This window comes from Ranitomeya variabilis, chromosome 4, assembly GCF_051348905.1.
Source record: "Ranitomeya variabilis isolate aRanVar5 chromosome 4, aRanVar5.hap1, whole genome shotgun sequence".
NCBI lineage: Eukaryota > Metazoa > Chordata > Amphibia > Anura > Dendrobatidae > Ranitomeya > Ranitomeya variabilis.
In genome coordinates this window covers 700,839,418-700,853,240 of record NC_135235.1, presented here as the reverse complement: position 1 = coordinate 700,853,240, position 13,823 = coordinate 700,839,418, and the positions used below count along the sequence as shown (strand labels likewise).

Sequence of the window (13,823 nt, the reverse complement as noted above, 5' to 3'; positions counted from 1 at the left end):
CGCACACGGACGTTCTCCGTGTGCCATGCAGGAGACAGCGCTCCAGTAAGCGCTGTCCCCCCCACATGGTGCTGAAGCCGCGATTCATATCTTCTGTGCAGCAGCGTTTGCTGTAAAGAAGATATGAATAATCCATTTTTTTAGTGGTATTTCGTGTTTAAAATAAAGCTCCATGTCCCCACCCCCTGTACGCCCCCCCGCTGTTCTGAAAATACTCACCCGTCTCCCTCGTTGGCTGTCGCTGCTTCCTGTCCTGGCCGCACCTTCTACTGTATGCGGTCACGTGGGGCCGCCGATTACAGTCATGAATATGCGGCTCCACCTCCCATAGGGGTGGAGCCGCATATTCATTACTGTAAATGAGCGGCCCCACGTGACCGCATACAGGAGAAGCTGCGGCCAGGACAGGACACTGCGAGGGAGGCGGGTGAGTATTTTCAGAACAGTGGGGGGGGGCGCACAGGGGGTGGGGACATGGAGCTTTATTTTAAACATGAAATACCACTAAAAAAATGGATTATTCATATCTTCTTTACAGCAAACGCTGCTGCACAGAAGATATGAATCGCGGCTTCAGCACGATGCAGGGGACAGCGCTAAACGTTAGCGCTGTCTCTCCTGCACGGTCCGTGTGGTACCCAGGTGGCACACGGCTGCCGCACGTGTGCCACACGGATGGCCTACGTGAGCTCACGGACACACGGATAACTCCGGTACCGATTTTTTCTGGTACCGGAATTATCTGGACGTGTGAGACTGGCCTAACAGAAAACCTTGTTGGATGAACCAGTAGTGTGTGGTGTTCAACTGTTTGTTCATTCTGCCTCCCAAATACTGAATAAAAAGAAACCAATCAATGTTATGTAGGCGAAAATAATACCAATTCTCATCTCACAAAAACAAGTCAACAGTCAGGTCCATCATCTGTCAATGGAAAAAAAGAGGTTCCCACACTACTTGTGGATTAAAGGCTGTTGAAAAGCAACAGCGTTTCTATAAAGCAATCCAGTAAAATCCGCTCTCACTTCTGAGTCTTGCAGTGTGATCAAACAACATTTAGGATCCCTGTATTTAGCAATATTATATAGTCAGAAGAATCCACTTAATCTGCAATGTGTGTCTCCTGGAGCACAATCTGGGCACTATGTGCTCGGTAATAAATTGGCAAATGTGTAATTTTCACTCTCCAACATCCACTGCGTGCTAATTTCCAGAAAGTGGCTGTGGAATCAAAATATTCACTCCTCCTGCACACGTGGTCAAAATTGTTGGTACCCCTCATTTAATGACAGAAAAACCCACAATGGTCACAGAAATAACTTGAATCTTGAATAATAAAGCAAAAATGTGTGAAAATGAACAAATGAAAGTCAGACATTGCTTTTTAACCATGCTTCCACAGAATAAAAAAAAATAAAAAATTAAACTAATAAAATAGGCCTGGAAAGAAATGATGGTACCCTTAACTTAACTACTTTGTGACCGCCAACGGTAAACATCAGCGCTAGCAGGGCTTTGTGCAGCGCCAATGTTTGTCTACAGACGGCGGTTTTGTGTCCATCGGGACCCCCATGTATCTTATGAGGGGATTCCGGCGCACAACGCTTCCTATGACCCCCGACCTCATCGAGACCTGATTGGTTCAGGTCCTGATGAGGTCAGCATCACAACAGCCAATGAGAAAACAATCACTAGGAAAGTTTGTTATAGCAACGAATTTTCCCGGGCCATCTGCCTCATAAAAACACTTTCTCCTCAGATCTACTGTCAGTGTGATATTAGAGGAGAAGCAGTGTTACAAGTGCTGCTGGCAACAGCTGTGTCAGTCAGCGATCTTGTTATAAAGTAAAAAAAAAAACAACAGATAAGGTTAGGGTTAATGCTATAGTTAGGGATAGTATTGGGGCTAAAGTTAGGGTTACTGTTAGGCTAAAGTTAGGGTTAGGCTAAAGAATTAGGCTTTTCTCAATTCTCTCCCCAATAATTTGGTCACGTCAGTTTTCTATTTCCTGAAAAAAATAAAAAAGAATAAAATGGCCAGTCAGTATTATAGTGCAGAGGAGGCTTATGCACTTTTATTTTCTGACAGTGAAGAAAGTGCAGTGTCAGATGACGATGTGGATTTCGAGGGCTTTAGTAGCAGCGACAGTGATAACTCAGAAATGAGCAGTGATTCTGGTCCAGCCTCACACACAAGGATCAGTACAACAAGGACAAATAGCGCTTCTGGAGAAATGTCTCCAACTCAGGGAACAATGCCCAGTACTAGCACTGTCCCTAGTGCTCGTGAATTGGTGCACATCAAAGTCCAAGGGGCTTTGCCTCTTGACGTAGCATTTCCCAGATGAGAGGCTTCAGATTTGGCTACTCCAACCATCCCTAATATTAATGCCATTCCTGATAAAAATGTGGAGGTGGAAAATTTTGGACCAGTTAATTTTTTTAATTTGTTTCTGACAGATAACTTGCTAGAGCATATTGTCTTACAAACAAATGTATATGCGTCCCAATTCATCAGCCAGAATCCACGATCCTATTATGCTAGGTCAAATTTATGGACACCAACTAATGTGCTAGAAATTAAAAAAAAAAAATTTAGGACTTTCATTCGCTATGGGGCTTGTTAAAAAAAACGAGCATTCGGTCCTATTGGTCCAACCGCCCTGTTCAAACCACCCCAATGTTTTCTGCCATTCTTCTTAGGACCTGTTATGAGATTTCGGCATTTTAACGACATAAGTCCATGCCTGCCCAGAGATACACCAGAACATGACTGACTATTCAAAATCAGACTCATCATCAAAGACTTGACAGAAAAGTTCTTAAAGCTTTACCCCCCAACAGAAAACATTTCCATTGAGGAGTCCCTTGTAAAATTCAAAGGAAGACTGCACCTCAAGCAATTTATTCCTTCTAAAAGGGCAAGGTTCAGAATAAAGCTTTATAAAATGTGCGAGAGTTCAACCGGATACACATCAGCTTTTCGCATTTATCAGGGGAAAGATAATCAACTAAACCCACCAGGATGCTGTACTTATCTGGGGACATCTAGAAAAACTGTTTGGGAGCTGATAACTCCATTTTTACAAAAAGGCTACAATCTGTATGTTGACAAGTACTACACCAGCATACCCCTATTTAAAAGTCTGGTTGAACATAACATGGGGGCTTGTGGGACTATTCACAAAAAAAGTCAGGGGTTTCCACAATCACTGGTCAACGAAAAGTTCCGAAAGGGGCAATCAGGGGCTTTACACAATGGAGAGATGCTTGCTCTTAAGTATAAGGATAACAACGATATTTTTATCCTGAGCTCGATCCACACAGATGCCACAAGGAGCACTGCAGACCAACAGGGATCCACTACTCCAAAACCTGTGTCTGTCATTGACTACAACAAATATATAGGGGGTGTGGACCTTGCAGACCATGTTCTACAGCCATACCAGGTATAAAGAAAATTATATATCTGGTATAAAAAGTTAGTCATTTATTTGTTTCAGGTGGCCTCATATAATTCTTTTGTGTTATACAAAAAGGCTGGAAATGCAGATACTTTCCTTGATTATCAGGATAAGGAGATTGAAAGTCTTGTTTTTGAAAATGTCCCGCCAATCCTTTAGAATCTGAAGATGTCAGAAGACTCACTGAGGGACATTTTATTGCACTCATTCCAGCAACTGAAACAATAAAGAACCCCCAGAGAAGATGTTGTGTATGTTCCAAGAGAGGAATGAGGCATGATACCCGCTATTATTACCTAAAATGCCCATCATTGCCAGCCTTATACCTCCATGACTAATTTAACCCCTTTACCCCCAAGGGTGGTTTGCACGTTAATGACCAGGCCAATTTTTACAATTCTGACCACTCTCCGTTTATGAGGTTATAAGTCTGGAACGCTTCAACAGATCCTGATGATTCTGACAGTGTTTTCTCGTGACATATTGTACTTCATGATAGTGGTAAAATTTCTTTGATATTACCTGCGTTTATTAGTGAAAAAAACGGAAATTTGGCAAAAATTTTGAAAATTTTGCAGTTTTCCAACTTTTAATTTTTATACAATTAAATCACTGAGATGTATCACACAAAATACATAATAAGTAAGATTTCCCACATGTCTACTTTACATCAGCACAATTTTGGAACCTAAATTTTTTATTGTTAGGGAGTTATAGGCCGGCGTCACACTCGGCGTAAGACAATACGGTCCGTATTTTACGGCCGTAATACGGCCGAAATACGGTGAAATGTTCCCAAAATAGTGATCCGTAGGCAGGGTGTGTCAGCGTATTTTGCGCATGGCATCCTCCGTATGTAATCCGTATGGCATCCGTACTGCGATATTTTCGCGCAGGCTTGCAAAACCGACATCTAATGGATTTATGTGCTCAAATGTTCATTAAAACATATATACAGTATATATATATATATATGTCATTGAGACACATATATATATATTCTGTATTTAGATTTCATTCAGCGCGATATCTGTGAACAGCCGGTAATTCAATTGCCGGCTTTTCATTTCTCCTGCACAAACCCGACAGGATATGAGACATGGATTACATACAGTAAACCATCTCATATCCCCTTTTTTTTGGCATATTCCACACTACTGATGTTAGTAGTGTGTATGTGCAAAATTTCAGCGCTGTAGCTGCTAAAATAAAGGGTTAAATGGCGGAAAAAATTGGCGTGGGCTCCCGCGCAATTTTCTCCGCCAGAGCGGTAAAGCCAGTGACTGAGGGCAGATATTAATAGCCAGGAGAGGGTCCATGGTTATTGGCCCCCCCGTGGCTAAAAACATCTGCCCCCAGCCACCCCAGAAAAGGCACATCTGGAAGATGTGCCTATTCTGGCACTTGGCCACTCTCTTCCCACTCCCTGTAGCGGTGGGATATGGGGTAATGAAGGGTTAATGCCACCTTGCTATTGGAAGGTGACATTAAGCCAGATTAATAATGGAGAGGCGTCAATTATGACACCTATCCATTATTAATCCAATTGTTGGAAAGGGTTAAAAAACACACACACACATGATTTAAAAGGATTTTAATGAAATAAACACAGCGGTTGTTGTAATAATTTATTGTTCTCTCAAATCCATTTGCAGTCCCTCGCTTGGCAACATAATAAACGCACAAGATACATACCTTCTGATGTACTGTCAGGTCCAACGATGTAATCCATCTGAAGGGGTTAACTAATATTACAAGCAGGAGCCCTGCTAAATGCAGCTGTGCTCCGTGCCTGTAATTCCCCTGCGAATGAATGAAATGTAGGTCATTGACCTACATTTCATTCATTCGCGGTGAGGCGCCCTCTGGTGGATGTTCTCATGAACTGCAGCCTGGGAACTTTTTCCCACGCTCCAGGTCATATGAGGACATCCACCAGGGGGCGCATCACCGCGAATGAATGAAATGTAGGTCAATGACCTACATTTCATTCATTCGCAGGGGAATTACAAGCACGGAGCACAGCTGCATTATAGCAGGGCTCCCGCTTGTAATATTAGTTAACCCCTTCAGATGGATTACATCGTTGGACCTGACAGTGCATCAGAAGGTATGTATCTTGTGCGTTTATTATGTTGCCAAGCGAGGGACTGCAAATGGATTTGAGAGAACAATAAATTATTACAACAACCGCTGTGTTTATTTCATTAAAATCCTTTTAAATCATGTGTGTGTGTGTTTTTTAACCCTTTCCAACAATTGGATTAATAATGGATAGGTGTCATAATTGACGCCTCTCCATTATTAATCTGGCTTAATGTCACCTTCCAATAGCAAGGTGGCATTAACCCTTCATTACCCCATATCCCACCGCTACAGGGAGTGGGAAGAGAGTGGCCAAGTGCCAGAATAGGCGCATCTTCCAGATGTGCCTTTTCTGGGGTGGCTGGGGGCAGATGTTTTTAGCCACGGGGGGGCCAAAAACCATGGACCCTCTCCTGGCTATTAATATCTGCCCTCAGTCACTGGCTTTACCGCTCTGGCGGAGAAAATTGCGCGGGAGCCCACGCCAATTTTTTCCGCCATTTAACCCTTTATTTTAGCAGCTACAGCGCTGAAATTTTGCACATACACACTACTAACATTAGTAGTGTGGAATATGCAAAAAAAAGGGGGATGTGAGATGGTTTACTGTATGTAAACCATGTCTCATATCCTGTCGGGTTTGTGCAGGAGAAATGAAAAGCCGGCAATTGAATTACCGACTTTTCACTAACAGCGCTGCGTATTTCTCGCAAGTCACACTGCTGGTCCGTGTGGAATCCGTATTTTTCTCGCCCCCATAGACTTTCATTGGCGATTTTTTTGCGCAGTACGCTGACAAACGCAGCATGCTGCGATTTTGTACGGCCGTAGAAAGCCGTATAATACTGAACCGTAATATACGGCTAATAGGAGCAGCCCCATTGAGAATAATTGTGCCGTATGTTATGCGAGTTTTACGGACGTAGTTTCTGCGCTCTTACGTCCGTAAAACTCGCCAGTGTGACGCCGGCCATAAGGGTTAAAAGTTGACCAGCAATTTCTCATTTTTACAACACCATTTTTTTTTAGGGACCACATCTCATTTGAAGTCATTTTGAGGGGTCTATATGATAGAAAATACCCAAGTGTGACACCATTCTAAAAACTGCACCCCTCAAGGTTCTCAAAACCACATTCAAGAAGTTTATTAACCCTTCAGGTGTTTCACAGGAATTTTTGGAATGTTTAAATAAAAATGAACATTTAACTTTTTTTCACAAAAAATTTACTTCAGCTCCAATTTGTTTTACTTTACCAAGGGTAACAGGAGAAAATGGACCCCAAAACTTGTTGTACAATTTGTCCTGCGTACACCGATACCCCATATGTGGGGGTAAACCACTGTTTGGGCGCATGGCAGAGCTCGGAAGCGAAGGAGCGCCATTTGACTTTTCAATGCAAAATTGACAGGAATTGAGATGGGACGCCATGTTGCGTTTGGAGAGCCACTGATGTGCCTAAACATTGAACCCCCCCACAAGTGACACCATTTTGGAAAGTAGACCCCCTAAGGAACTCATCTAGATGTGTTGTAAGAGCTTTGAACCCCCAAGTGTTTCATTACAATTTATAACGCAGAGCCGTGAAAATAAAAATTCTTTTTTTTTCCCACAAAAATTGTTTTAGCCCCCAGTTGTGTATTTTTTCAATGGTAACCGTTGAAATTAGACCCCAAAAGTTGTTGTCCAATTTGTCCTGAGTACGGTGATACCCCATATGTGGGGGGGAACCACCGTTTGATCGCATGGCAGAGCTCGAAAGGGAAGGAGCGTCATTTGGAATGCAGACTTAGATGGATTGGTCTGCAGGCATCACATTGCGTTTGCAGAGCCCCTAATGTACCTAAACAGTAGAAACCCCCCTCAAGTGACCCCATATTGGAAACTAGACCCCCCAAGGAACTTATCTAGATGTGTTGTGAGAACTTTGAACCCCCAAGTGTTTCACTACAGTTTATAACGCAGAGACGTGAAAATAAAAAATCCTTTTTTTTTTCCACAAAAATTATTTTTTAGCCCCCAGTTTTGTATTTTCCCAAGGGTAACAGGAGAAATTGGACCCCAAAATTTGTTGTCCAATGTGTCCTGAGTACGTTGATACCCCATATGTTGGGGTAAACCCCTGTTTGGGCGCATGGGAGAGCTCGGAATGGAAGGAACACTGTTTTACTTTTTCAATGCAGAATTGGCTGGAGTTGAGATCGGACGCCATGTCGCGTTTGGAGAGCCCCTGATGTGCCTAAACAGTGGAAATCCCCCAATTATAACTGAAACCCTAATCCAAACACATCCCTAACCCTAATCCCAACGGTAACTCTAACCACACCCCTAACCCTGACACACCCCTAACCCTGACACACCCCTAACCCTAATCCCAACCCTATTCCCAACCGTAAATGTAATCCAAACCCTAACCCTAACTTTAGCCCCAACCCTAACTTTAGCCCCAACCCTAACTGTAGCCTTAACCCTAGCCCCAACACTAACCCTAGCCTTAACCTTAGCCCTAACCTTAGCCCTAACCCTAGCCCTAACCCTAACCCTAGCCCTAATGGGAAAATAGAAATACATTTTTTAAATTTTTTGCTAACTAAGGGGGTGATGAAGGGGGGATTGATTTACTTTTATAGTGGGTTTAGCGGATTTTTAGGATTGGCAGCCGTCACACACACAGACGCTTTTTATTGCAAAAAATGTTTTTTGCGTTACCATTTTGAGAGCTATAATTTTTCCATATTTTGGTCCACAGAGTCATGTGAGGTCTTGTTTTTTGCGGGACGAGTTGACGTTTTTATTGGTAACATTTTCGGGCACGTGACATTTTTTGATCGCTTTTTATTCCGATTTTTGTGAGGCAGAATGACCAAAAACCAGCTATTCATGAATTTCTTTTGGGGGAGGCGTTTATACCGTTCCGCGTTTGGTAAAATTGATAAAGCAGTTTTATTCTTCAGGTCAGCACGATTACAGCGATACCTCATTTATATCATTTTTTTATGTTTTGGAGCTTTTATACTATAAAAACTATTTTATAGAAAAAATAATTATTTTTGCATCGCTTTATTCTGAGGACTGTAACTTTTTTATTTTTTCTTTGATGATGCTGTATGGCGGCTCGTTTTTTGTGGGACAAGATGACGTTTTCAGCGGTACCATGTTTATTTATATCCGTCTTTTTGATCGCGTGTTATTCCACTTTTTGTTTGGCGGTAAGATAATAAAGCGTTTTTTGCCTCGTTTTTATTTTATTTATTTTGCGGTGTTCACTGAAGGGGTTAACTAGTGGGACAGTTTCATAGGTCGGGTCGTTACGGACGCGGCGATACTAAATATGTGTACTCTTATTGTTTTTTTTTATTTAGATAAAGAAATGTATTTGTAGGAACAATATATTTTGGGGGGGGGGGGCATTTTTGGGGGAATTTTTTTTTTTTTTTTACACATATGAATATTTTTTTTTTTTACACTCTAACATTGCCCCAGGGGGGGACATCATGTTATAGTGTAAGATTGAGGCGCAGTGAAGCTACCTCCCTGCAGGACCCGTATGCCGCGGCCATCTTGGATCCGGGCCTGCTGCAGGGAAAAGGAGGTAAGAGACCCTCGGAGCAACGCGATCACATCGCGTTGCTCCGGGGGTCTCAGGGAAGCCCGCAGGGAGCCCCCTCCCTGCGCGATGCTTCCCTATACCACCGGAACACTGCGATCATGTTTGATCGCGGTGTGCCGGGGGTGGTCCGTGACTGCTCCTGGCACATAGTGCCGGATGTCAGCTGCGATAGGCAGCCGACACCCGGCCGCGCTCCCCCCGTGAGCGCGGCCGATCGCATATGACGTACTATCCCCTCGGTGGTCATACGGGCCCACCCCACCTCGATGGGATAGTACGTCAGATGTCAGAAAGGGGTTAAAATCTTCCATACAGAACCACGTTTTTAAATTGTTTTGACATTCAAGCATTTGGTTTATTTAGTGACAGACACATTTGAGTAGAGCTGACTTAATTTCCGGGGGTAGGTGGGGGGATGTCTCCAGAGACACAAGCTGGGCACAATATATTGGGCACAATGACATTTTTGCAATTTTTGCTCTAAAATTTCCACTGCGTGTTTCAGGAAATCATCCATGTAGTGAAAATGGTCACTATAGCCATAGATGAATTCCCAGAGGGGAGTCATTTCCAAAATGGGGTCACTTCAGGGGGGATTCTGTTGTTCTGGCACTTTGCGGCTCTCCAAAGTGCCATAACATCAGAACGCCCCCTGAAGTAACCCCATTTTGGAAATAACACCCCTCTGGGAATTGGAAAAGACACCCCTCTGTGAATTCATCTATGGGTGTAGTGACCATTTACCTATCTACCCATTTTTCAATGTAAATTCTGGGGTTAAAAGTAAATTTTAGTGGTAAAAATGTAATTATTTTTCTTCACTACCCAATGGTATAATTTTCTATGGAACAGCTGTGATGTCAGTATGGTCACTGCACCACTAGAGAATTAATTCAGGAAAGTATTTTGTAAAATGCAGTCACTTTTAGGGGCTTGTGCTGTTCTGGCACCTCAGGGGCTCTGACAATGTGACAAGTCACCCACAAACAATTCCAGCAAAATCTGCTCTCCAATATGGTGCTCCTTCCCTTCCGAGCTCTGCCATGTGCCCAAACAGTAGTATTCTCCCACATATGGGGTATCGGCATCCTCAGGAGAAATTGCCAAACAAAATATATATAGTCCATTTTCTCCTGTTACCCTTCTGAAAGTTAAAAAAAAAAATAGGTCTAAATGAACATTTTTGTGAAAGAAAAGTAAATGTTTATTTTTTCCTTCCACATTCCATTCATTCCTGTGAAGCACCTTTAGGGTTATTAAGCTTCTTGAATGGGGTTTTGAGCACCTTGAGGGGAGCAGTTTTTAGAATGGTGTCACTTTGGGGTATTTTCTGTCATATTGACCCCCCCAAACTCACTTCAAAATGTGAAGTGGTCCCTAAATAAAATGGTTTTGTACATTTTTTTTTGTAAAAATAAGAAATCGCTGGTCAACTTTTAACCCTTACAACATCCTAATTAAAAAAAAAAATATTTCCAAAATTGTGCTGATGTAAAGTAGACATGTGGGAAATGTTATTTATTAGCTATTTTGAGTGATGTGACGGATTTTAGAGCATAAAAATTAACCTTTGAAAATTGCAAAATTTTCGCCAAAATTCAATTTTCTTAACAAATAAACTCAAGTTATATCAGAGAAACTTTACCTCTATCATAAAGAAAAATATGTCAAAAGAAAACAAACAATCTCAGAATCACCAGGATTTGTTGAAGCGTTTCAGAGTAATTGCAGCGCCCCAGAGTCCTGGTCATTGCAGTGATGTCATTCTTCCACCAGGGGGAGTGATATTACGTCTGATGGCAATAAAGGAGATCTTCCTACCAGGTATCACAAACCATACACCACACTTCACACTCCAGACCACCAGGGGGAGCCTTGCTCCTATCTACTAGGGCACTCCTCACAGAAGGGTAAAACTGGTGGGCTGGATAGAAAGTCAGAGAGAAGCTGGCTGGGCTTTGCCCAGGCAACACCTGTCAGGCAGACAGGGGGAAAGGAGGAACATCGGAGCAGAGGGCCCCTGGCATGGGTGGGATCCTGTCAGAGGTCTAGCTAGAACAGAAAGACACGGAGCTGCGCCTACCCCATGTGCGGCAGCATCCTAAGAAAGGACACAAAGAGAACTGTGTTGTAGAGGGTGAGAAACGAAATCATAGCACAAGGAGAAAACACCAGGAGTTCTGCCCTGCAATAGGCTGCCTCCTTCTGAGGCGCGTAGCCGGAGCACCGAGGGAGTAATTGACTCTATGCTTTACTTCAGAGACCGGCAAGACTGTCAATTCCAAGTTGGCTGCCCGATCTTAATACCTAAGACACAGTGGCAACTTGTGGGGGTCGGGGCGTCTCTAGGGTCCCTATAAACAAGCCTCAGGCCATCAGTCATACGGGCTTGTCCTATCCACACCATCTGGTGGACAGAGAGGAAGAAATAACATCTAGAACATCTACAAGAGTTGTGAGGACCTTACCGGGAAGCTCAGCAGGGAGGTACTACAACACACAGGCGCTAGTAGAAAGGCTACTGATTTCCACCTGGATAAAGGGACTCTGGATTTGCCTTCGGACCGGCCGGACTCTGCCTACCCTGTGGTCTGTACCCTGGACTGTGGATGCTGAAGCCTCCAGTAAAGGTAAAGAGACTGCAACCTTGTGTCCTCGTTATTCTCTGCGCCTTACATTATCCACCATCACCATCTACTCTTCTGGGAAGCCCTGGGGATACACTTCACCTGTGGGAAGGTATACCATCTAGCTGCCATTACATCACCCCAGCGGACCCCTAAGCAGCGTCGGTCACCCTTACCGAATACCACAGGTGGCGTCACGAACACTATCCCTTTAAAGACCTTTCCCTATCTATCCAAACGGACGTTCCCCTAGGGCCACGGACCGGGTCAGCCACCGTGACATCCCCCAAACCGAAGGACCCGATGCCGAGTACCCCATTGCCCTAACCTGGGGGCGATCCATTAAGACCTCAAAGTGACACTGGTCAGAATTGAAAAATTTGGCCCGGTCATTAAGGCAAAAACAGGATCGAGAACGAAAGGGTTAATATTTTGCTGCACAACCTTTTGAAGCAATCAAATGATTCTTGTAACTGTCAATGAGACTTCTGCACCTCTCGACAGGTATTTTGGCCCAATCCTCAAGAGCAAACTACTACAGTTGTCTCGTGTTTGGAGGTTGCCTTTTCCAGACAGCATGTTTCAGCTCTTTTCATAGATGCTCACTAGGATTTAGGTCAGGGCTCAAAGAAGGCCACTTCAGAATAGTCCAATGTTTTCCTCTTAGCCGTTCTTGGGTGATTTTAGCTGTGTGCTTTGGGTCATTATCCTGTTGGAAGACCCATGACCTGTGACTGAGACCAAGCTTTCTGACACTAGGCACCACATTTCTCTCTAGAATCCCTTGATAGTCTTGAGATTTCATTGTACCCTGCACAGATTCTAGACACGCTGTACTAGATGCAGCAAAGCAGCCCCAGAACAAAACAGAGCCTCCTCCATGTTTCACAGTAGGGACAGTGTTCTTTTCTTGATATGCTTCATTTTTCCCTCTGTGAACATAGAGCTGATGTGCCTTGCCAAAAAGTTCCATTTTGGTCTCATCTGTCCATAGGACATTCTCCCAGAAGCTTTGTGGCTTGTCAACATGTAGCTTGGCAAATTCCAGTCTGGCTTTTGTTATGATTTTTTTTTAAACAATGTCTTCCTTGGTCGTCTCCCATGAAGTCCACTTTGGCTCATACAACGACGCTTGGAGCAATCTGACAATGATGTTCCTTGAGCTTGAAATTCACCTTTAATCTGTTTAGAAGTTTTTCTGGGCTCTTTTGTTACCATTTGTTATCTGTCTCTTTGATTTGTCATTTATCTGTCTCTTTGATTTGTCATCAGTTTACTCCTGTGGCCACGTCCAGGGAGATTGGCTACAGTCCCATGGATCTTACATTTCTGAATAGTATGTGCCACTGCAGTCACAGGAACAACAAGTTGCTTGGAGATGGTCTTATAACTTTTACCTTTAACATGTTTGTCTATAATTTTCTTTCTAATCTCCTGAGACAACTCTTGCCTTTGCTTCCTCTGGTCCATGTTGAGTGTGATAGACAACATGTCACCAAACGGCACAGTGAGTACCTGTAGCCCTATATACAGGCCCAATCACTGATTCCAAGATAGTAGACACCTGTTATGCTAGTTACTGGACACACTGCGATTTAACATGTGCCTTTTGTCACATTATTTTCAGGGGTACCATCATTTCTGTCCAGGCCTATTTCATGAGTTTTATTTTTTGAAAAATTCTGTGGAAGCATGGTTGAAAAGCAATATCTGACTTTCATTTGTTCATTTTCATAGATTTTATTTCTTATTACTTTTGTCAGATTCAAGTTATTCCTGTCACCATTGTGGGTTTTTCTGTCATTAAACAAGGGATACCAACAATTTTTACCACATATGTATAGATTATAACCCTCTGTGAATTAATTTATAAAATGCAATCAATTTATGGGGATTACTCTTCTGGTTTTCTGTCATTTAGTCATATTAGGACTTCTACATATGGTGTTTCCAATCTCATCTGGGATCTGTTCTTGCTGTCCAGCTGGAGTAATCTGCTCCCTACTTCAGCCAATTGGAAAGTACCACACCCTACTAA

At 43.1% G+C, this 13,823-nt stretch overlaps 2 protein-coding genes across 2 annotated transcripts in view; both read right to left on the bottom strand.

Annotated features, from left to right (window-relative positions):
- Nucleotides 1–13,823, bottom strand: part of LOC143766444 (uncharacterized) — a 427,135-nt gene that overhangs the window by 319,251 nt on the left and 94,061 nt on the right. The window lies entirely within an intron of this gene.
- LOC143766429 (uncharacterized) overlaps nt 1–13,823 on the bottom strand; it is a 36,292-nt gene that overhangs the window by 2,256 nt on the left and 20,213 nt on the right. The gene's annotated exons all lie outside the window — the stretch shown is intronic.